The sequence below is a fragment of the Melospiza melodia genome, chromosome 9 (assembly GCF_035770615.1).
Source record: "Melospiza melodia melodia isolate bMelMel2 chromosome 9, bMelMel2.pri, whole genome shotgun sequence".
In the NCBI taxonomy this organism is placed as follows: domain Eukaryota; kingdom Metazoa; phylum Chordata; class Aves; order Passeriformes; family Passerellidae; genus Melospiza; species Melospiza melodia.
This window is the reverse complement of record NC_086202.1, coordinates 20,624,858-20,649,279: the sequence shown is the minus strand read 5'-3', so window position 1 is coordinate 20,649,279 and position 24,422 is coordinate 20,624,858. Positions and strand designations below refer to the sequence as shown.

Here is a 24,422-nt window from a genome sequence, read left to right as displayed (position 1 = left end):
TCGGCGTGCACCGGGGCAGGGGATGCTCTGTCCCCGTGGGCGAGGCTGTGGCTGCACTGCCCGTGCTGCACACGCTGCTCTCGGGGGGCTGCGCTCAGAGCAGGCCAGCCGCGGGCACAGTTGTGGTATTATAAAGACACGACAAAAATTACATAGAGAAAGCTAATGGAACGTGAGAAATCGCTCCTGTAGTATTTCCCATCATATTTTAGTTGTTAAAACATTTTGACAGAGGTAAAGTGATAAATAAAAGCATGAGACATCCCTGTTTGCTTATGCAAGAGTGAGTAAAGAGTGTTGCCTGAATTAGAAGTGAGCAAATGTCACACCTCTGAACTCAGCCACAAGTTAAGCTACTCCACACTGGGATCCTTTGTGACCAATTTTGCCAAGGAAGTATTCAGAGTTGTTAATAGTATGTGCATTTCTCATTAGGAAATGTAACTTTGTCCTTTGTGGCAGAGGTAAACTAGAAACTTCTGATGAATTGTTCAGGTTATGTGCCGTCAATTATCTGTGGTAATTGGGCTGAGAAATTTTGGATGATGGCGGTATAAGGGGGCGTGTTGTACAAAAACACCCCAAGAGCCAGAAAAAATTAGAAGCTTAGCATCAAACCAAGAGTTCATTGGCCTGGGTACCTACACGTGCTGACATTGCCCATGTGAGCTGGCTCGGCACCTGGACAGTGATCCCAAAGCCGAGCCCTCTAGAATTGCACAAAGACACGTGGGGTGCTCCGTCCACAGTGGGTTTGTGCAGTATTTCTTCATTTGGCTTCTCAGTGCAGCTGTTTTCATGGCACTGAGATCACTGATCTGCTGACAGAATGGACAAAGAAAGGCATTTTAGTTTGTTCTTCACCCTGCACAAAAGTGATTGTGATGTGTTGAGATTGTTGGTTCCAAAACCAGCCAGACTCCAGTAGATCAGTTTTGAGCCAGTGGAAAATCTGTGTGCTTAAGTCTGGCAACCAGCATAAAATGGTCTAAAAACTTTCTCCTGTCAGCAGCTGTTAACAAGTACATATGTCTTACAGTTATTATCTTGTTCAGTAGCTGCTTCTTAAATTTTTCTTCCTTATCCCAAATTCCTCTCTTTGTTCTTCCCTTTTATTTTTTGCTCTCCCCTAAGCACATGGTAGTGTTTTCCTTGCTGCTTCTTGAACATGGCTTTGTAATGGGTCTTCTCTTCCTCTGTTTCAGTGTTTGTTCATTCTTTGTAAAACTGTGGTTTTGCATGTATATATGAACTATGAAGAACTGGGATTTTCAAAAAAAGGTACAGCTCAGAATGAGCTGTGAGCAAGGACACAGAGCAGGAGCAGTGGTACATGTGTCCATATTAAATTTTTTGCTCCAGTTGCAAAAATTACTTTTGCTTTTGGTATGGGTTCTCAGACTGGATGTCAGAATGGAGAGTGAGGGGCAATCTGTCAGCAAAATGAGATTGATACAGAAAAATTGAGAGTCAGTGTTTTGAGGTATGGCATAATATGAGCAATTGTTTATCAGGATGTGAGCATGTGCCTGGGCAAGCTGGGTCTCCCAGCAGCATCTAGCAGTGCGGTGATGGTGGGATCTGCTGCATGGATTTTGGATAAACTTTCACTGTTGTGCCTAACCTTCAGTCTGATCTGCATCAGAATTCATGTAGGGGCCTGGTAAAAATAGCTTGAGCCTACTTTGTATTTACATTTGTAATTCCATGGGGGTCTTTGGTTTTTTTTTTGTTGTAACGGGGGAAGGGGAAATAACGAAACACAGCTAAGATTTCGATGTGCCCTGAACCACAGCCTATCTCCCCATCACTGAGCCTTGTTTCAGAGGACTGAATGACTGTCTCAGATCTCTCTGTGGTGTATCTGCAGTATGTGGGGATTCTCTGAGCAGAGCTGCACAGATAAGATAATCCATTTCATTTTAATTGGCAGAGTTGTTTACACATGATCTCTTGCTCATTTTCCTCTTTTAAAAGAATGCATATCCATCCCTGATTACAGCTCAGGTCAAAATCCCTCAGCACACGTAGCAAATCTCCTTTAATTGGTCTCATTTAGCTCTCATAAGGTTGTGTTTTAATTCTCGCTCTTCTGAATCCTTTTCCCCAATCTGTAATGTAATTTATTACAGGATATTTTATAGACAGGGGAGCAGCCTCTGGCTGTCAGCAGCCTTTGCAGTGTATCAAATTTCCAGCTCAACAGGCAGCTGCAGTGGAGTTTGTGGGTGTAAGGCAGTGATGCTGCAGCAGCAGCACACAGGCAGTCAGTGGTGGTGGCACTGGGCACGAGAGCAGGGTTTGTCCTGGATTCTGGAGATAATTGGGATGAATACTCCTGTTTGCTCTCTCTGCTTCTCTAGTTTTATTCTTGCCTTGCTGATGCAGGGGTCTTTGAGTTCAATTATTTCTTTCTAGCTGTCTTTCCAATCTCTTTGTTTCGAGGCAAACACATCCAAGTTGCTGCTGTTTTCTGATGACAGGCTTTGAGCAGTGCAGGGATGGTGAAAGGCAGGTACTAGGAGTGCATTTTTAGATGGCCCAAAGCAACATTAGCTGTCTTTAGAAAATCCCCTGTGACCGTTGCTTTGGTTAATTGAACATAATGCACAGAGGTGAAGCTGTGTATTTCATTATGCCTGTGCTGAGCACTTCACCTCTGGCCTGTAGCAGCGCAGTCTGCAGGCACCCTGCACTGTGCAGCTCCTGCCTGATTGCTGCCTGTTCTGGCATCAGCTCTGAAAGGCTCAAAGTCTGGTTTTTTTCTTTTTTGAGCTCTACCCTCTGCTTTTACACTGGCAATTTCCCCACTACAGTAAAATCTGAAGGGACCATGTGCCTCTGCTTCAGCTGCTGGAGATGGCAGACTGCATTGTGCTTCAGTGAAGGTGCAGACAGACTTTTTGCTTTGCTGATCCTGCTCTGGAAGCAGGAATCTCCAGTAGAGCTGTGGAGCACAGTTATAGCTTAAATCACCACTGAAAGATTTAGTGGAGTGGACAGATCAGAGCCCTACCTGTTCTTCCTGCATAATGATTTTTGAAGGTCTTTGTCCTCTGACAGTTGCTGTTTGGGGACTGTTTTTCAATATAGACCCATATCCTGAAAGGAAATTATATAGATCACTAGACTCAATCCATATGTGCTCTGTTAAAAATGCAGTAGAACTCTCTAGACATGAGTGATGAATTAATCTTCTGATGGAGGAAGATACCCTCCATCACATTCTTGCCTGCTCTAATATTTTTTAGTAAGCTAACTGATTTATCAGTGAATGTGAGGGATTTGGTAAGATTGTAAGTGCAGTTTGGATCTTCTCAAAATATTTGTGGCTTATGCTGGGCAGTGTAACAAGATCTGTTTTCACAGAAGTGGGATTTGCTATTTGCTTGTTTTCTAAAGCTGCCCAAACTCTTCAAACAAGGAGAAGGGATGGGAACATGCTCTCTCTCTAGACTCAGCCTGTTTTTGAATTTGTCAAGGAAAATAAAAAAAAAAGAAAAAGGACAGCTTCATGCAGCACTTGCTTATGTAGTAGTAACACCAAGAAGGTGTTTGGAAATACCTGACTCTTCCAAATGTGTTTGTAGCCACAGCCATTCTTCCTGCTGGGGTTGCAGACGTGGAGTATCAACAGTGCTTGCAGCTCTTCTCAGGCTGAAATGTTACCACCTTAACTTAGTCTGTGATAGTGCCCTCTTCTTTCTGTTAAGTGAACTTTATATTTGAACTTTATATTAAATACAAATTATGAAGTTATGCATTAAAAGTAACAGCAGTCAGATACCAACGTTCATATTTTTTTCTCCAAAATCACAGGAGGTAGAAGAGGGAGAGATAGATTTTGTCCTTTGCTCAGTGTACAGGGCTTGTGCTGGTCCTAGTGCCGGTAATCCCTGTGCTTTGGGTGTCTCACTCTGCACTTAACATCTACAGCAATTTGTCACATTTAAGTGTGGAATGGAAGTGAGGGGCTGTGGGATACAGTTGTACTGCACTAGTACTGATCAGTTTTCTCTCAACACTGCAGTGCATTATTCTGAATTCTTTTTTTTTCCCCTTTAGAAATATCTCCATTAGTAGAAAAGATTGTCCAGGGCATTCTCAGGAAAGCCAGAGACAGCAGAGTCTGTCCTCTCTTACCTCCCCATCCAGTACAGCCTCAAAGAGGAGGATGCCTCCTCAGGGAGGGTTTCCATGGTCAGGGAGAGAGCAGGTCATAAAGCTGCATGTGTTAGATGGTACACCAGCAAGTCATAGCCCTCTCCAGAGCCAGGGGTGACCGCTGATTTTATTTATTGATGTGTGTTTTTTCTCTATATTCAGTTGTTGGATTGGGAGCTGGGTTGGCATAACTGATGGAAGAGGGAAGGAGTAAAGAGGGACAGCAAAATGACAATTTTATCCCTACTTAATCGCTTTTTGCAGTCCTGGTCTGCCATCTGGTCAGTCTCTTTGAAAGCATACAACCCTGTCCTTACTCCTTCCTTTGTTTCTCCAGTCTCCTACATCCTTCAGTCCTGTGTCAGGAGCTCTCCAAGAATATTACACTCCTGAGTGGTTTGTGTTGTGTCAGGACCATTAGATTAGCTGATGGAGAAACTTGTTTTCCTTTGATCGTATTTAGTTTTACGGTTCCAGATGATTCCATTAGCCTAATATTTTATTGGTCTTTAAGCTTGTCTCTAATTAATGCTAATTTGCTTGGCAGTACTTCTGAAGTAAAATCAGAGCTTGCACGTGGGTTTTTAGAGCTCTTCAACAGATCTTAACTCTCACATTTTCAATCACTTTGGTATTAATTCCTCAAAGGAAACAGTGGAATGATAGGCCTTAGCTGTTCTATGTTGTGAGTAGTAAAGTTCAATTTAGAAGAGCAGAGAAACTTGAGATTTACTTCAGAAAGGTTAGAAGAACCACAGAACATTTACAAATGTCTATTTTTGTTTTAAGAACCTCTTACTGAATGACTTTGCTTGTGCCCTTCAGCCTTTACTGGTGCTTTAGAGTAAATGGAAAATTTTGTATCACAATGGGCTTTTAAAACAGTCAGATCTAGCTTCTCTTGGATGATGAGAATTGGACTCATCTGATTACATGTGGAAATATAGTATGTAAATACAGCTCAAGTGTCCACAACTGAGCTGGGCACTGTAAGTTCCCTTTATGTTAAGGGTATGTTTGGGCACTGTTCATTTCCAAATCTACCCTAAAGTAGATGTCCACATTTATTGAGGTGAATCACTTGCTGGAAGTTCTTTTTTGCTTTTCCACTGAATATATTAAAAACTGAGAGTGTCACTCCAGATGTCAGCAGGATAAGTATCTGAGCAGAAGCTGAGTTGAACACCTTCCAGAGTGACAACTAACTTGCTTGTAGTCCTGGACAACTTTTCAGTGCAGCATTTTTAATATTGTCACTATTAATTATGTAAATTTGCCTCTTCTGATCCTAACTACCTTTTCCATATTTAGAATGTTTTTTCTGTACGTTTATCTTTTTAAGCTGATGCTTACATGGGGATTCTGTGACACTCACACTTTATTCTGAAAGCTTTTGCAAGTGCTGACTGTTAGGGCTTGTTCTGCTGCTGTCGATTGTCTTTGCCCATGCCTCTGAGATGAAGTTGTTCAACAGCCAGGATTCCATTGTAAGTGGTAACCAGGAGCTTAATGTGGTCCTGGACAGCCATCCTGTCCCTGAGAAATCAGACCAAATCATGGATGGGTCTTTGATTCAAAATCTAGCTGCAGAGATTGTAGTTGACTCTAAGTGAGGAGAATGTCAAAATGTCAGGTACAGCCCAGTGACTTTTTTCTGTCAAGAGAACAGTTTCTCTGCTGCACAATCTGGGTTTTGCACTGCTGGAAGCTTAACCTTGACCAAATGGTGAGGTCAGGTTTGGAGTGGCCCAGCACAGTGGCACGTAACAGGACTGAGATGAATAATGTAATTTCACAGCAAGTTGAATACCTCTTAATAGTTAATGGCCCAAGATGAACAAGGAGCACAGCAAGACTGGGAACTCTTGTGCAGTTTATTAAAAGGCAGAAATTTCAGTGGAGAAAATTTTGGTGTTTTGTCTAACCCCTTAAAATACCATCATCTTGCATCTATCATCACCCATGTTTTGTTGGTGTTTCTTTTCTGGACATCACCTGTGTGTAGGTCAGTTTCAAGTAGAGAGATGTCTTTGAAGTGGTGTCCTTTGTCTCAGCAATGGAGCTACAGAACTGAAATCATCATCACCTAACTGCTGGAAAACTGCTAGTCCTCCATTTATTGAGGGCTGTAGAGGTATTAAAAAGAGCAGACAGAAACTAGTGTAGACATTGCATTGTTCAACACAGAGTGTCTGTGTGTGAGGGCTGCTGCAGCTCCCTGTTTCACCAGCTGTGTGAATCCACTTTCAGGAGAACTATGTGAACTATTGTAGTGTTAAACCTGCTTTTTCAGTGGGATAAGGTGGGATCCTGGCCCAGTCCAGCAGTTGTGAGGAGGCAGACTCATTTCAGCACTGAAGACTGGCATAAATTGTTAGTCTCCATGTCTGATCTATTGTTCAGAGCAGCTCTGAAACATTCAGCTTTCCCCTGTCCCCCATTTTCGTTACAAATAATGTGTTTAATTTGTTACTTGTAATTTCATTATTTTTATTTTTAATTAGATGCTCTGGATTCACTCAGTGATACTGAAGCTCAAAATGAATGTGCCTTACTTTTGGCTGAGTCATAATCATCTTCCTCATAAGCAGAGATCTGTCACTGTCTCCTGATTTAGTTTTGTCTGGAGACTTCTATCCATATCCTTCCTTTATGTTCCTTTTTCTGATCTGGTCCTTTTCCTGATCCTGTTGTTGGATGTGAATGAGCCTACTTTCCTGAGTCAAGGCTACCATGAAAGCTGCTGTTATCATGTGCTCCCATCTAGATTTAGTATCCTGGAACTGTGCGTGGAACAGGGTGTGTTTCCATGGCCCAAGTCCACATAAACATATAAACACAAAGCTTTCTGTAGGAAAGCTTGCTTTGCCTCAAACAAAATATTGATGTTTGCCTTTCCCAGCATTACTTATAAATACAAATTCCTCACTAACCACATGCGATGCTGCAGTGCCTGTGGTGGCAGGCAGAGCTTGAAAGTTCTTTTTGGTCTTGCACTGTGTATGTGGGCAGGTTAAGAGCAAACTGGTGTTCAGGGATTGTCATAATTGCAGTTGGTGCTGAATGTAAGGTTTCTCTGGGGTTGTTAACTCTTGCATGCAGTAGAGCTATGGTATAATTATTTCTGTGTTAGTTCTAGCATTTTCCTGTTGCTGAATGAAAACAGGGTGAGGATGCCCTTTGAACACACTCCTCTTGGTTGCATTTAAACTGATACTGCTGCTGAGGAAAGCAGTCCAATCCTGTAGTGGTGCTTCTCTGTATTGGTGTAAGAACTCAGCAAGGAGGATCAGGAAATTCATGTGGAAATTAAAATAACAGAACAAAACAAACCTCCTTTTTTGCTATGATATCATTCTCCAGAAGGGAAATGTTACTGTAAGAAACCCAGTCAGGCTCAAATGCTCTTGCAGGGGCACAGCCCAGAGTACCTTGAGGATAAGATGAACTGATGGCATGCCAGGGCAGCTGTCTTTAGGGGAGAGGAGTGACCACCTAAAGACATGCCAGATGGTCACTTCAGTACAGTTTCACATGGTGTAAGCTGAAGAGCAGTCTTGTGCTTCTTCTCTCTGCATCAGTCCTGCAAAGTTTTTAAATCTAGGTTAGCCTTAACTAACAGTGGTCATGGGAAACTCTGTAACAAACAGCAGGATAAGAGCCAAGCTGCATGCTGCAGTCCTTCATTGCTGCCTGTTCTTCTCCACCTCTAATTGGACACTGGATTAATTTTTATATCACTGATTTCTTGTAAGGGGTAAGATTGAAGAAGTAATAGCAATAGTAGGAAGAGCAAAGTAGTCCTTTTGGCCAAGGTGCAGACGAGCACTGAGTTCACATGTTCTGCACTTTTTTTTTTTTTTTTTTGCATCTACTCCAAGACTTCCCAGCTTCTCTGATGAGCAGTGCTGTATTATCTTTGTGGTCCTGTGCAATTTACCAGAACAACATGACATGTTATGTCAGAAAACTAGTTATGTTTCTATGGAATTAATCTTGGGCTTGGTTTTTTCCATATTTTGTTGGGGAAAAAAAAACCCAACCAAAAACAAACAAAGAAAAAACCAAACAAAACAATAGCAGTGTTTCTGTGTTTTCCTCCACAGTTTTTTCTAGCACCCTTGCACAGACAGTTTGTCCCATGACACTGTTCTGGACAGATCTTTGAGGACTGAAATTGTTGGGAGTGCTCAGGCCCCTTCCCCTTCCTGCAATTATATCTTCCTGAAATGCATCCTGTGCAAGGGTGAAGATCAGCTCCAGGCAGTGCTGGGAGACAGGGCAGTGGAAACTGACCCAGTGTCTGCATGGAAGCCAGGCTTTTCTTGAAGGGTATGTCTGTAAACTCTTTGGTCTTAAAGTATACTGAGTACTTCTAAAAATGAAGAAAGAATAAAAATACAGCCAAACATGTCTTCATACAGCTCTAGGGTGTAAACCACAAATGCAAGATTCTGATTTTCCCTGTCATTAGGCTTTATCTGGAGAGAGCATTTGGTGGGGATACAGATGTGATTTGATTTTCATGAGTTAGTGATTTAGAAACCTCATGTTTGATCTTCTGGGATGGGTAACACTGAGCTTGAGAGTGAGTGTTGAGCGTGCTGCTCGTTTTGTTCTGTGTTCACAACTCTTTGGCTCTGGTGTTACACAGTCTCTGCTAGCTGCTCTCTGCTGGGACACTCCAAGTTTTCCTGGGGCTCTGTGGATTTCCATCCTCATTTGCAGTCATGACCTTTAACCACGGGTGTCTTCCAGTGGAGCTGTGAAACTGCTGACAGAGCTGGGGAAGTGGTTGCAATGCCTGTGAGCACAAATGCCAGGACTTTCATGGTAGCCAGAATAACATGAGGGAGCTCTCAGCCAAATGAAGTATTGAAACCTTTTATGCACAGACATCAGGATATAACACTCGTCTTAAAATTTCAATTTCATAAAATTAATTATCCTTAGGTAATACTTTTTAGAAAATCTTACCTAGCTTGATTCCATCTGTCTTGAAGGAAAAGAAAGGAGATGCAGGAAGAAACGTGGATTGGCAGGGTTTTTTCATGTAAAGTTATGGGCACAAGCTGGCTACTGCAGGGAAATTCATCCTGTGAATGTGAGGAGACTTCGTATCCCTCTTTTCTGCTTGTAAGGCTGGCTTCACTGAGACTGCAGAAATCAGTGTGGAATACGGGGAAAAAGGAGGAATGAGCTTTGACTAATACTGATCTGAATCTAACTTTGAGTTGGTAATACTGGTGCAGAGCATTCTTTGTCCTATCACTGTCACCCAAGATCATCTTAAACTGTGATGAGAAAGTGTCACACAAAAATTCTTAGAAATGTTGGTTAATTATTATTTGGTTTGGAAATGACAAATTCTAGGAAGCAGTCCTTGAGAGCAGTGAGTGCAATACTTTTTCCCCTGTTACAGTTGCTCAGATATATTGTCTCTCTCTTGGGGAGCAAGTCATACAATGCATTTTTTTGGCTTGGTAAGCTTCTTGCATGAGGTCAGCATTCCCATTACACTGCTAACCCAGCATAGTCATGCTTTAAATGTACTAGCTGCAGAGGTTGTACATGACTACTGGCTTTTTTGAGTGGTACAATATTAAATATTCAGCTTGAGGTCTTTTATTCATTGGCAGTGCCAAGTGCTGTAAAAATTCTGTGCCTGTATAACGTGGCTCGTATTTGGCATAACTAATCACTGCTAGGGTTTAAAACCTTTGTGTATAGTGCATCTGGGAGCAGGTAGCTGTAAGACTGGGCAGAGGAATCCCCTTACTTTTCCTTCTTCAGTAAAAGCTCTTTCTTAATATAAAGGTCCAGTTGCTGCTATTTCTTGTATAACGTGCAAAGCACAGCAGTATGTGGGCAGCAAACTAATGCAAAGTGTTCTCCTGTCTAGTGTTTCATTGTTCTTTCTGCCTGAGGCTTTGCAACCTTGGTCTTTTTTAGTTAAAATCTTTAAACAATGGATTATCTGTTTTCTCAGGCTTTAGAGGATTTGATGTAGCAGTCACCCTTAGGCATTTGGCTCAAGATTACAGCAATAAATGCATTCATCAGAGCCCCCTGGCCCTTCCAAGAGCCAGGCAGTCATAAGATTATCTCTGCCATATTCATCTACTTCTAACTCCAGTGAAGCGTGTCACCCCGTTAAGAATTCGAGTGAAGTCCTGTTCTTCCTGAGCATTTGCACTCAGATGGTTTGTAAGAAAAGGGGGGGCTGTGTGTGGAGAGGTTGAGAGCACCTGCAGTAGGCAGACTTCATTCTTGCTGTGATGTTGGCTTTTACAGCATTACCAATTTGTACTTTCCAGGAGATCAGGAACATTTTTGGAAAACCAGCTTTGCTTCTTTTCCCCCAAGGTCTGGCAGTCCAAAAATTTCATATGGCTTTAAAATTTTGTCATTGGAATGTAATTTTAATCAATATTGACATTTCTGATCTTTGTGTGCCAGCTGCTGTTTTTCTGCATGGTTCTGGGGCTGGAGGGCCCTGTGCCAGGGATTACAAAGCAGTTGCCACCCAGCTGTGATACCTGACGTGGCAGTTTCTGTAAGAGTGCTTCCCCATTGCACTCTTTAAACAGTCGACTGTGATGTTTTTCTTCTGTTACTGTGAGATCTAAGGTAGTTTACAGATATTGGCCATTCTGCTGTGTTGCTTTGGAGAAAGATATCCGCTGTCAGAAGGACACCCAAAGGTCAGTTTCAGTAAAAAGCTACATTTTCTAAAGGGGTTTATTTCTGGGTAGAAGAGCTGTTTGTTGTGTGCCTTTGCATGGTGGGGCTTCTAAAGAGAAGCTTTATCTCAGGCAAGTTCAGTTGCCAAAAGAGAAATGTTAGACTGGGAATTGACAGATGACCAGAGAGGACAGGCAAGTGTGGCATGAGGAATGTGAGAAGGTTAGATGGAAAGGATGGATTTTGGAGAGAAAGGAAGATGTAGTACTAAGATGCAGATAGCAGGAGTAGACACAAAGCTTTGCAGCATCTTCCTGTGCCCTGGGTGGAATGTAGGTCTCTGAATCTGAAGACATGGCTGTCAGAGAATACCAAAAACCTCTTGGCAATGCTGCTTCAGTTCTGAAGTGCTTCTACCCTGAGAACAACCACCTATAGTTCTATAACTTCTAGTTAGCTCAGGATACCCCTGTGGCTTATCAGATGGTTGCTCAGCCTGTGTGATACCAGTGGGATGCTTGTGTAGTGGAGTTTGTAATTCGGGATTTTGCTTTAGGGTGGAAAATGTAAACAGGAGGAGGGACGCACGTAGAGACGTGTATGGATGTACACTACCACATTCAGAAGGTGGTGAGGACAAACATAAGATAGAACATATCAGAATTTATTTTGTTTGAGCAACGTTGTTATGTCCCTCTTAAATAAAACAAGTTCTAACTTGCATGAATCATAAAAATACAGTGGAAAAATTAATTTTTTCAAAATGCGTTCATTTCATTCTACCATCTTTATATGCTTTATTGTAATTACCATAAGGAAGAAAGCATGCTACAGATTGAGGGTTGTTTTCTGTCTTCTGGTATTAATTGACCTTTTGGAATCCAACAGTATGAGTGATCTCATCATTAGGCCTATCAGAGACATCCTTTAATATTTTGAAAACTGTTGAATCATCTGGAATTGTTCTTCTAATAAATGGAGAGATTATTTGACCCAAGTAAAACCCTGATGGCTAACATCAGGGAGCTAATACTAGATCTCTTTAGCAGTACTTAGATATCCATCCATGTTTTCGAATTGTCAATACAAGAAAAGCTGAAATCAAGTAAAAGTACCTTTGAAGATGGATAGCAAGATATTTAATCTATTTCAGGGACACCATTAATTGCAAGAGATGAATTAATGGCTATGTGAGGCTTTTTAATGGGAGAGAGGGTCACATGGCTCCTGTTCAGGTTTTCAGGTGATGGAGAGGAAGCCAGCCAGCACACTGATGAGGTTTGGTTTTGCTGCTCTAAGTAGTTCTGGCCAAATCAGGACAGGAGATCCAGTTAATGACAGTGAAAAGTATAGGAAAATGCTTTATTTAGCTGTCCTAATAGTTTATGGTGGATGTAAGAGATCAAATTACTACATTGGAATCTCAAGTGGGTTGTTCGTTGTATTTCTTTCTTTCTGTCACTTAGTTGAGTAATCTGAATTTTTATGTGTTGTTAGGCTTTTTTGTATGTTGCTGTTGTTGTTGTGGGTTTTTGTATGTGCTACCTCAGATTTTTATAAAACAGCATCATGAGGACACCAGCTGCTTCAAGCTTGACATTCTGCAGGTAGGAATCATATATAAAGGCAAGTTCAAAAGAGCAGCACTCCAGTGAATAGCTAATTCATCCAGCTGTTCCAACCACCGAGGGAGGCATGAATCTTTCTGGTATACCACAGCTGTGCTGCCATGCTCAGAAAGCTTTGTATTTATCATCATTCCTTGTGATAATGGTATTGCTGGTCCTGTTGTTCCTAGGCCTGGGTGTTGAGCTGTGAGGAAGGTGCTCTGAGCTCTGCCCTTCAAGCCTTAATGCAGGGGCACGTAAAGGGTAATCCTGCTGTTTAGAAACACAGGCAGAGAATGTGCAGTGCCTGCATTGTCAGTATCTTTCCTACTGATTGCAGCATCTTTATGAATTACTGTGATTGCAGAGTCATTTCTATTTTTGAAATTGTTTCTCTGTAAAAAAGATCTTGTAAAAGGGATATTGATGATTTTTTGTTTGAAGTAGTGGCTTAGTTAAAGATACCTTGACTGTCATCAGAAAAGGAAATTGTCAGATTTACTGGGAAATAACAAATTCATTTCTGGCCAAAGGAAATATATTCCACTCAGTACACAAATTAATGTGTGGAATGTATTGCTACAGTGCATCATTGAGGTTACAAATGTGTAGGGTCAAAAGTAATCTGATATTTATGTGTCAGTTATATGGACAAATCCTGCAAATTAAAACACTTTTTAAGGTCTTCTAGACAGCTTCCTTGAGCTCAAGATATCCATAAGTATAAACAATAATAAGAAGGACTACTTTTCCTTATTCCTATTTTGCAAATTTGTCTTTAAGGCTTTCTTCTGCTAGTCTTTGAAATACCTGGAGCTGGACAGTACAGGTTATAGGAACTGAAGTGAACAAGTTGTAGGCCAAATTCAGAATGAGTTTCTTACGTCCTGTATTTTTCAGGTGTTTTCAATAGCTATGATTCTTGTTAGTCAGAAAGCAGTTACAAATATCCCATTAAAAACAAGGCATTAAATTCAGATTATTACACTGGTGATAAAATATTTGGTAGAAATGTATTCTGCATTGCAGATAAACACTAAAAATAAACACTGAGTTTTGACAGGATGGAGGAAAAATGCAGTTTGGGGGGGGGGCAGTTTTCCCCCTTTTTTGTGTTATGCTCAAGAACTACAACATAGAATACAACTATAACTAGTTGTTATTTGGATGGAACAGGCAATGGCAGATCTTCAACAACTTCTCCCACCACGTTCAATTTAAACCAAGCCCAGAGTTAGCTCATTTTAGACCAAAGTCTGTGTGCTGTTGTGTTTGCCTAAACCTTTGTCCTTGTTGCGAAACTGAGGAGAGGTTAAAGGCCTGTGCCAGTGCTCAACCCTTGCTCCACAGGAGTGTGACTTGAAAGTGGGCTGCTGTGCTGGTCTCAAACACAAAAATATTTCCAAAGCAGTTGCTACCACTCCTAAATGATTAGGCTTCTCTTTGTTTTGGTTTTTTTTTGGGTAAAAAGGTAATGTTCAGATGTTTACTGGTTTATTACACACAGTTAAGAAAAAAATAATTTGCTTCATATATGTGGAAACTACAGTTTATGAACAGAAGGTCAGTAGTTGAAGGTCAGATTACTGGTACTGTATATGGGAGTTGTTTGTTATCCATTCAGTCATCAAGTGCCAGTAAATTAAAGACACCAGTGTACCACCATTTTAGCATGTTATCTTCTGGCTGTATAAAAACAGGAATATGTTGCTTCTATTGTCAGCAATAGAAGATCTGAAAATAAGCTGTTTAAAACAATACAGGCATCAAATTTTTGGGCATCTTTTTGCATTTGTGTGTCTGGCTTATGCTTTTTCACCTTTATGCTGGAGTTTCTTGGCCTGAGCTCTGTACCAATTTGTTGTGATGTCAGATACTGGCCTCTCAGACAGGCCTGACTAACCTGATGTGCTATCACAGTTTATAAATTGCCCTAGAAAATTAGGGCATACTCCCAGTAAGGGCTGAGCTCTGTATATTGGAATTGCAGTGGTGGACCAGGAGTGGCTTGGTAAGGTGTGCTGATGCCAGGAGCTGAGGTGTGCTGGGAGGGGTTCATGGTCTCAGCCTTGGAATAGTAGATACAGCAGTGGGAAAGCATAAAATGGGATGAGTGCATTTTAACTGATGTTTTCTAGTTTTTAGTTTTCCTTACTTAAAAATTCATTCAGTGTGTGTTGATTAATTTAGATTCTTTTCTACCTCCTTGACTTGTATTACTTCAAAGTCCCAGTGGTTTGACATGTTAGAAGATTTTTGTGTGCAGACTGCTGGAAGTACACAGTGCAACAGGGAAAAGAGAAGGCTTTTCGTAGAAGGGTCCAAACAGAATACATTTTGATGCCAAAGGCACCTTTGTGTAACAGCTGTTACTTAAGAATGATGTTTTTTATTATAATTCACTGAAGAGAAACTAGTGCTATTGAGAAGTTACTATTTTGTATAGGTATGTGATATTTTATGTCTCTCCTCTTGTAGCATATTCTGCACAGTGCTTTATTGCCATCTATGTCTTCTTGTCCCACTGTTTTCCTTCATCTCCTGTTTTGCCTTCTCAATGCTGAAGTCAAAATATATACTGCTAAAACTAGAGATTCTTTATTTTTTATCTTGGAGAATAAATTTGTAGTTGGAATTGTTTTCATCCAAGCTTGAAATTCTTTTTACTTTCCTGCAATTTTTTGAATACTACAGTTGAAAGGATACTGGCCATGTATTAGTGCATATGTGGCTGGAAAGGATATGTGGAAGTGAAAGTCAAAATCTGGTATTTTCTTTCCTTCTGGTTTTTAAGACAGAAACTAAATATAGTGAATGTTAAACAGATGGCTATGCTGTCGCATAATAAATATTTAAAGAAAATTAAATTATGTCCTGCCTGCTCACTGACGACAGTTCCAGCCCCCACAGTAACAGCAGTAATAATAATAGGAGGATTTACAGTGTATTTATTTTTTAATTCTCAAAGTGAGCTACCTAGCAAGGTCATTTGAGGAGATATTTTTTAATGTGGGAAAGATAAGTGATGTACTTGAGGTCATCCAGCATGTCAGAGTCTCTTGAAAGAGCGTGCAGGGTCCCCTTGACTTCCAGACAGTGTGTTTCCATTTTAAACCATGCTGATTTGCAAATACTCGAGTACTTCCTACAGAACTTTGGGCTTTGATGTGTTTTTTTCCTGAATTCCAACCTAATTGTTCATAAATGTTAAGTTGCCAAGAGGAGATAATAAAACTAGGCTTGCATTCCTGTCCAGAAAAAAAACTCCCTGCACTGTAAGTCCTCCTGAGAGTTTTGTTGTGAAGAGACAGTGGTGGATGCCAGAGAGATGACGAAGACTTAGCTGAAATGAGGGGTTTTATTTATACAGCTGAGTTTCATCTTGTGGTATTAATAGCATACAGGCATTTCTTTTGGAGAGAGGGGATGGATACTGTATTTAGCAGAGGTCGGTGTGTTACTCTTTCTGCCATGAGCAGGAAAATCCCATTGCCTTTAACTGTTCACACACATTACCTATGTTTACTGGGAGGAGTCTTCTGTAAATCATTCTGATGTTGCAAGTTTGAAAGCTCTGTAAGAGATACAGGATGAGGACAAGAACTGTAGTATTTCACCTTAAGGTGAGAAGGCTGGACAGCAGATCAGGTTCATGGCAGTAACAAAGTTCATCGGGCCATGGTCCTCCTCCTTTTCCTCAGGATTCTGCAGATGTGCTGGAGAGCAGGTTGAGTTCATGAATTGTCTCAATTACCTATTTCTTACTAACTTTTACTGATACTTTTCCATCCTCTGCAAGTAATTATATCTCATAATGGAAGTGGAACTGGTGCTCATTGCATGATAATTCCCGTGATGGGAGTAGTTTGCTGCTATATTGCAGCAGAGTGTATGATCTGGGGAGTGAGTGGGATGGTTTTTGGATTTGGGGGCAGGTTTTTTCCAATTGGTGGGGAAATGAGGCCTGGAATTCTTCACTGCCTCTGTAAAAATTTGTCATCTGCCCCAGCTTACAGATATATTAATAGTATCATGATCTCTTACATGCATGGTTGGTCCTGTTGCCTGGATACAAACATAAAGTGATTAGAAAGATACCATTAATATGAAGTGAACAAAATAGGTCATAGAAGTACCCAGTTATATGTTTTTCCTGTGTGCTCACCATGCATACTGGTACTTGACTCTTTTGCTTGCTTGTTGCAGATTATGCTTTGCTCCAACGCTGCATTAGGCTTTTCACTAGGCTGCAAGTGTAACCTGTGTGATGTTTTCTGCCAGCTCTTTCTCTGTGGTTTCTTCCCTGTTCTTTGAAATTTACCCTTATCAGTTTTTCTCACATCATTTGTACCCTTCTGTGGTTACCTTTGTGTATCTGATCAAATGCTGTTGTGTCTCCTGAACTTTTTTCAGTATGCAATTGTATTTTTAGTTTCTGCATACTGCATTACTCTTCTTGGTAAATATATGCACTGTGTCACATGAAGGAGTATTAAAAATGCTACAAAAGCCCCTTGTTTTTTAACATCTCCCTAGGGTCTTGTGATGGATTTGTTAAGGCTCTGGGGAGATGTCCCTTTCTAACCTAGCTTCTAGTTTAGCTCTTTGCTTTTCCATCATTTCCTGCAGCATTTCTGATTTTCTTAATAAAAACACATACTCACTTCTGATACACTCTTAGCTGGTTTTGCATGCTTTTTTTCAAGTGTAGTTGAAAATGTCTGTGGCTAGCTTGCTTTTTTTTCAGTGACTCCTTTATTTCTTAAAGTCTGCACTCTAACTTCAGGCGTGATTTTTCTATTTTCAGCTGTTGTAGTGTAGCACTCCATCATACTGTAGTTTTAAGAGTGAAGAAACTAAAGCAATATTTTAGTTCTCCTGATTTAACATCCAGCTGCTGGAGGTGAACTGCAGTGACAGAGTTCCTTGTTTCCTTCAGTTGTGGGATGAGCTGTTTGCTTAAATCCTGTTGTGCAGGCCTTTGGTATGAACTGGCATGAACTTAGGAGAAGAAGGAAGAATGAAGATAGTGATATTGGCTTCCTAAATGCAGGATGGTGAAGAAAGAAAATATTTCCTGCTTTCTTTTGGAGAATTGTTGCATGTTGTTCAAGCACCACTGTTTCTGTGAATGAGCGTTGGTACAGGCGTTACACGTGTGTGTTATTTGGTGATAAGGGAGGGGAGAGGAGCATTGTTTTGTGGTTAAGGAGCTTGTAACTGTGATTAGAAAATTAAATCTAGGCCTCTTGCTCTGCTTTTCATGTGAACTTTGGTAGTTCACTCATTGCTGTTTCACTTCTGTTTGTGTAAAATTTGGATAATACTTCTGCTTGTGTGCTGTATCCATTTCTTGTGGAAAGGATGTGGAACAGCATCTGTGTTTTGTTAGGCATACAGAAATCTGATTACATGTACAGATACTGTTAGAATCCTAGTGGTTTTGGTTGGAAAAGACCTTATCTAGTTACTGGTACTCCTGCCATGACCAGTGACACCTTTCCACTAGCCCAGGTTGCTCAACGCCCATCCAACCTGGCTTCAACACTTCCAGGATGGGGCATCTGCAGCTTGTCTGGATGATTTATTGCTACGCCCCACCACCCTCTTAGTAAAGAATTTCTTCCCAAATAAAACCTGCCCTCTTTTAGTTAGTTTAAAGCCATTCCTATAAGTCCTATTACTGCATGCCCTTGTATAAAGGGCAGCTCTGTGTTTGGGTAGATACACAATATGCAATGAACCTAGCCTTAGCTGAAGCCTTTTTGTCTGTGCTGTAATGTAAATAGAAGTGAGACTATAGTTGAAACAAATTATAAAAAGTTTTCTCAACAATTTGGTCACAAAACTCTGTTTCCTGTTTTTTACAGTAAGTGACATTTTTAAGTGTTGTCATAATTATTGTGTGATGGCTTTCAGATGTCATATATCCACACACAAATACATTAAAGAAAGATTGCTGTCTGTCATTTCATTACTTTGTTTCTTTGATGTCATTATTGTTTTATTTTAACAGCCAGTCTCCTTTCTGGCTTACTTTGAGGCATAGAATGCACTGATGAGAAATAAAAAAGAAGAGAATGCTGTATCCAGTCATGGAAGCGCTGTGTGTAATACGGTGTCCTGTTCTTAGTACCCAATCTACTGTTTTGGAGGAAGTGATAGAATCTTTATTTTTTGTGTTATGGAAAATTGATCAATGGAAGAAACTGACCTGGATTGCTCCAGTCTGAACTCAGACTACAGCAGTCCTACATGATCTTTCTCTTTACTGTGTTCTGGAACAATGGACTGCTGCAGATATTTTTGCACACCATATTTGAGGAAAGATGAGGGCCAACTGAAAGTGGCTCAGGTGAATGTAATAGCAAAGGAAACGTGACCTACCAGGAGAGAATGGAACAATCAGAATTATTCAGGCTAGAGGAGTTACAATAATGTAAAAATTTTAAAGCGTGCTGCAAAGAGAAAAAAAAATTCTCTCCTATTCTCTCTGCCCAGAAGTAAAGGGTGTAAATTGTATAATTAGAATTCAGGGACAGCTTTCCAACAGTGCCAGCAGTTAAGCAGTAGACTGGATTGCCTAGAAACCAGGCATACTCTGTCCTGGAAGATACTAGCAGAGATAACAGGGAAATGTGGAAATGCTTTAGGTGTCACTGATCCCAAGCCTGTTGCCTGTGATTGCCAAGGGTGCTGAAATGGTTTCTATATAGTTTCCCTTCAATTTTAGGCATATTCTTTGTGCTGATAATTTTCATTGAATTTTCCTGAGAGTTTTTCTTTCTGCTAAATATTGCTTCAATCAAGCTGGAGACTTAAATACAATAAAGGTGAAGGTGTCTGTTTAGAAAGTGTATGCTAGAGAATGCTAATATATATAATGGGGGTTTTCTTCTAAACATCTTGTTTACTTTTTTACAGTGCTGATCACATGACTGTTTTCACTGACAGAAAACATAAATTCTTACTGAGTAATGACAGGAAGTTTATAGCTCATAATTAAAGACCTCTTTTTCTGGAGTTTATTTCTTTCTCATCTTTCTCATTTTCTTTGTTGCTATGGTTTCAGACTGCCCAAGAGTTCTCTCTGTTAGAATTTCCTTAAATAATACACATTATTCTGTGTATTTAACCCACCTCACTCAAAGTTGTGTCCAGATGAAATTTTATTTGTTTTCGCCTTCTTTTGCAATTATTTAATAACAACCTGAAAAAAATAGATGCTGATGTTTGAGAACTCCACAAATACCCTTCTTCCATGCTCAAAACTGATCAGTGATTCTTGTTTCATTTCTTTTTGCCAGTTTCCTGCTTGTGACAGTACTTTGTTCTTCTTGCCTGCACACTGACTTGAGTAGCCCTTTGTGAAGGACTCTACCAAATCTTTTGAAAAAGTTCCAATAAACAATGTGTTTTTGTATTCCTTTACTCCATCAAGTTTTTTTCTAATCCTTGAAAGAATTCAGCTCCTTAACAAATCTACCTTGTGTTCAATTCATCTTGTCCCCTCAACTATGCAGAAATCTTCAGTGTTCGTTCACATGGTCTTAAGGCTTCTCCTTCTGTTTGTTTCTGGGAAGTCTTTGGGTTTTTGCAGACTTCCCAGTTACAGGATGCCAGGCGTACTTTCTGACACTAAGGTGATGCTTACAAGTGGGAATTCAGTACAGGATTCGATGGACATTGTCTGTGGTGTAAGTTCTCACACAGTCCCATTCTCGTGTCCCTGCATAATCTGTGCAGAGTACCATTACAAGTATTTGTGCAGATGCACAATGCACTAAATTTAAAATAGAAAAGTAACCTGGCTCACCACAGGGCAGTGGTGGCTCGACAAAGGTAATGTGCTGCTGGATAATGTGTGGGAAGGGGAAGGAAGGGAGACAGCTGCTGCCTTCTAACAGCACCCCTGGCATAACTGTGTATTGTAACTGGCTTAAGAGACATCAGGTTGTGTGTTTTGGTCACTTGCATTAGATAATTCAGGCTGAGAGTAGGAAATGCACAACAGGAAGACACAGAAAAACATGGTAGTGCTGAAGAATACTCTATTTAGCCATGTGGAGTCCTTGTATTGTTGTATCTTACTGAAAAATGTGTGGTTTTACACCTTTCTTGGAGGCTGGAGTCTTTCTAAACTTCTAAGATGCCAAATGTTAGAAGTGAATTAACAGTGAAGACACTAACAGAGGAACTAGAGATAGTAGAACTAATTGGAGAATTAAAAAAAAAAAGTACTTCCCACTTGTGGGGAGGCCCTGGGGAGAATTCAGTCAAAATGGTTTAACAAGAAATGTGCTTGTGTGTGCTCCAGGGAAGGAGTGAAACTGGAAAAGCACTAGTTTTTCAAGCACCAGAAACATTTGGAGTGAATAGCTGCACAGCAGATAAATCAGTTTACAGATGTGTCATGGTAGCAGGCGGTAAATTAATACAGTTTTGAGTTACAAAAATTAAAGAGAAGGTCCTTCTTGAACAACTGTGAGAGTTAACTTGCAAGTTGTACCAGGCTCAAACTTCTTGTTTTTAGATAGATTTAAATGAACTGAAGAGATTGGAGGGACAAATGGCAAAGGAGTACAGACCAGGGGACCTACAGGCACACATGCTTTCTTGGCTATATGATAACCAGAAGTGTAGCTGAGAGATGTGATAAGACTCTACAAATATTTGAATGGTGCATAGTTGAAAGATAGAAACTAATTAAATTAGTAAAGTGAGAAGGGGCATAACTAGAAATAACGGAATGAGGTTATAAAATATATTGAAGTATGGAATAGTCTGCCCAAAGGAAAGACTGGAAGAACAAATATATAAAAACAAATATATTATACAGAAGACTGATAGAAATAGTCAGGAAATACTCTAACATCAAAGACTCAATTTTCTAATGGAAATAAATTAAATAATTTGGAAATCTTTTACCCATTTAATTTATGTTTGCTTTTGAGGTATTAGAAAAAGTTGGCAGACTCTCTTAACTCTTTAATATTGCCTCCATACTGCTTCCTGCTGATTCAAATCTACATTATTGCATACCAATCTTAGATCCTGCCTTTCTTCAGGAAAAAAGTATTTTAAAAAGGAGCAGTTGGGCAAACAGTACAAAAGGTGTAAGGGGACAAGAAAGGTGAGTAAGTTTCAGGAATGATTTTTCAAGAATGGTGTCCTGCTGCATTCTGCTTAAGAGCTGTAGCTGCAGATACATGGGAGCAAACTAGTACCAGATGTCTAGATGCACTGGTTTGTTCCTGTTTGCATCTAGTGGGGAAGGTTAAGGGAGCTCCTGGACTGTGAATTACTGTTTGTGTTATGTGTGGCCACCTGCACATGATAGGATGGTATGAACAGGATTGACGCCTTTTTAATGTAGAGGAAGGCAGCAGAGAATTTTTCATTAATGAAATAAAGTGCATCTTAACATTCCATTCAGAAAGTCAGTTTGGCTGCATCTGAAGGGATGGGGAGCAGCCCTAAGCTGCTCTGTTTGGCTGGTGCCAAACAGTAAACAGTAAAATGTGTTCAGGTTCACTGCTCCCCTCAGTAACTTCTCTGGGTAGGTGCCCGGTGCCTGCTGGGCTCTGCTGTGGTAGAAGTGGACAATGAGAAGTCATCACATGGAGCTGCTGCCCCAGACCTCAGCTTGGGGGAGAAAGGACTTGCCTATGCTTGGCATTTGCTGGGTGATTCCTGTAGGCTGGAAGGCAGCCTATGGAATTAATTTGAGGTGATTATTTAAAGAATTTGGAAAGTGTACCAGTCTGGGGATGTCCCTTTGCAAAGCAAAAAACTCTGAATCTTTTTTTTCAAACACAGCTATGAGACAGCAATTTATATTGCTCCATTTAATTTCTATACATGGCCTCTCCATATCCCCAGGATCAGCTCAGTTTTGCAGACCATGGTGCTAATAGCACGAAGGCTGTGGATTTGATCCCTGTACAGACCATTCACTTCAGAGTTGGACTCAGCCATCCTTGTGGATCTCTTCCAGCTCAGAATATTCTGTGATATTGGTATTATGCAGTCTGCACAAGAGTTTCAGTTGCTGTCTGAACTCTGGTATTGATGATTTCCTATGGGAGCATGTTTTAACTTTCTCATTACAAAGAAATGTTGTTATGTGAAATTTAAGGCCAAGTTCTCTGGCAGTTACAGTCAAGGAAGTTGGAACTCTGTTCCCTGGTGGACTGTTAACTCTTAAAACAAATCAAGGGGTTCTTAGCATATTTTTTCTCTTCCTACTTTTCCTTCTGTATACTGGGGGTTGGATTCCATGATTGAGAAATACTGCATTTGCTTTCACTTGACATGTTTTTAGGGAGCCACAATAGTGCGTGCACTGTGTTGAATATTTTCTGTTTAGAACAAAGTGGTTGGTTGCACAGCCTGTGTGCAGTGCTCTGCAGGTGTGTATAAAATAAAGTACCCTTTGATCTTTCTTTCCTGTGTATCTCTAATCTAGACTCATTCTGGGTTTTTTTTCCCAGCTGGAGGGTGTGCTTGTAAGCCAGGCATTGTTGACTTTGCTCTGTGTGTTGGCTTCTGAACAAAGGCACTGCTGAAAAGGTGAGTGCTTAACTTCCATCCTCTTTGATGCAGGTTTATGTTCAGAGGAACTGATAAATCCAGACTTGCCAAACCTGTCACCTTAAACTGTATCTAGGTTTGCAATGGAAAAAGTCTAATCTACCAGCTCACAAAATTGCAAGAATCAGCCGTCAAAACACTGTGAGGCTCTGTTTTAGTGTAAATTGTGTGGCATTCTGCAGCACTGGAGACCAGGGAAGCTGACAGGCATGTTTCATCTCTTGAACAGATCTGAATTTAGAGCTAGAGAAATATCTGAGACCCTGAAAATAAATGATACAAATGCAATACCCAGCCTGTAATCTACACAGGAAGGGATGGCTGAGGGGCATGCATGTATTTCCTATGTAGTTGTGTGAATTTCTCTTAAGATTCTATGTTTACCACATCAACTGTCTTCTGAAGATAGCTGAGGTACCTGAGCATTAACTGAACAGACTTTTATCAAATCGAGAGGACTGTTTATAAGATGGGGAATAAATTTAATGGCATTACTCTCTTGCGAGTACTTTTCAAGAGTTTTTCAAAATCTTCCCCCTCAGTCAGTGAAATACTGAGTGTGCCAGGCATGTAAAAGTGCAGTGACGAAGGGGAGTGTCAAACTTAGTTTATAGGAAATAAACAAAACTTTTTTTATAGGAAGTTATTAGTATTCTGAAGAAGGGTAGATGAAAGTAAATATGTGATATTGTAATGTCTGTATTAGTCTGTTTTCCATGAGACTGCATTAATCATCAATTCAATTTCAAGATGTATCTTTGAAACCGTGAAAGGCAAGGCAAGATTCTCCTCCTAGTTTTGTTTGTAGATAAATTTGTCTGGTAAAGCAAGATCTTGTTCTGTGATTATCTTGCTCTGTGATTTCAATGAGAAGAACCTATCTGACCAAGGACTCTTACAGTCTCCTAACTGAAGGACACTAAAATCAGTAGTTTACTGCATACAACTCCAGAAGTAGTTCTGTGTGGCAGAAATATGTCCCTGGCTGACATTTGACATGACAGTATGCACTGAATTTAAAATTCCATTTGGTTTGCAATGTTTCCTCGGTCGGGAAGTGGTGAGATGCAATCATGACAAATACAATATCAAGAAAGATTAGCAAGCAAGCAAGAAATAAGTTTAATTTAAGAGGTGGCAGGTAGATGTAAGGATCTGTCCTGGAAGAAGTTGCAGTTATGAAATTGTAATTTTATTAAATAATCATAAAGAATAATCCTTTGTACCTGGGGGCTTGTAGAGAATAATCGTTTCTAATAAGGTTGAGTTTAGCAATTACAATGGTACTCTTGAGGCTAAGCATTTTTGGTCTTTCTACCATTAGTGGCTAAATCATGTGAGACTTCGTGATACAACTGAGCTGAGTTTGGGTTT

The 24,422-nt window shown here is 40.3% G+C and overlaps 1 protein-coding gene across 5 annotated transcripts in view; it reads left to right on the top strand.

Moving 5' to 3' along the window:
- The window catches only part of NDST2 (N-deacetylase and N-sulfotransferase 2), a 126,732-nt gene that overhangs the window by 632 nt on the left and 101,678 nt on the right, over window positions 1-24,422 (top strand). For 2 of the 5 annotated variants that reach the window (XM_063163781.1, XM_063163783.1), the window contains exon 2: window positions 22,949-23,027. The exons of 1 other annotated variant lie outside the window; for it this stretch is intronic. The gene's annotated coding sequence lies outside the window, so the exon portion shown is untranslated. Of the gene's footprint in view, window positions 1-10,796; window positions 10,869-22,948; window positions 23,028-24,422 lie in introns of those variants that run through there. 2 more of the 5 variants (XM_063163782.1, XM_063163785.1) reach the window with 2 other exon arrangements.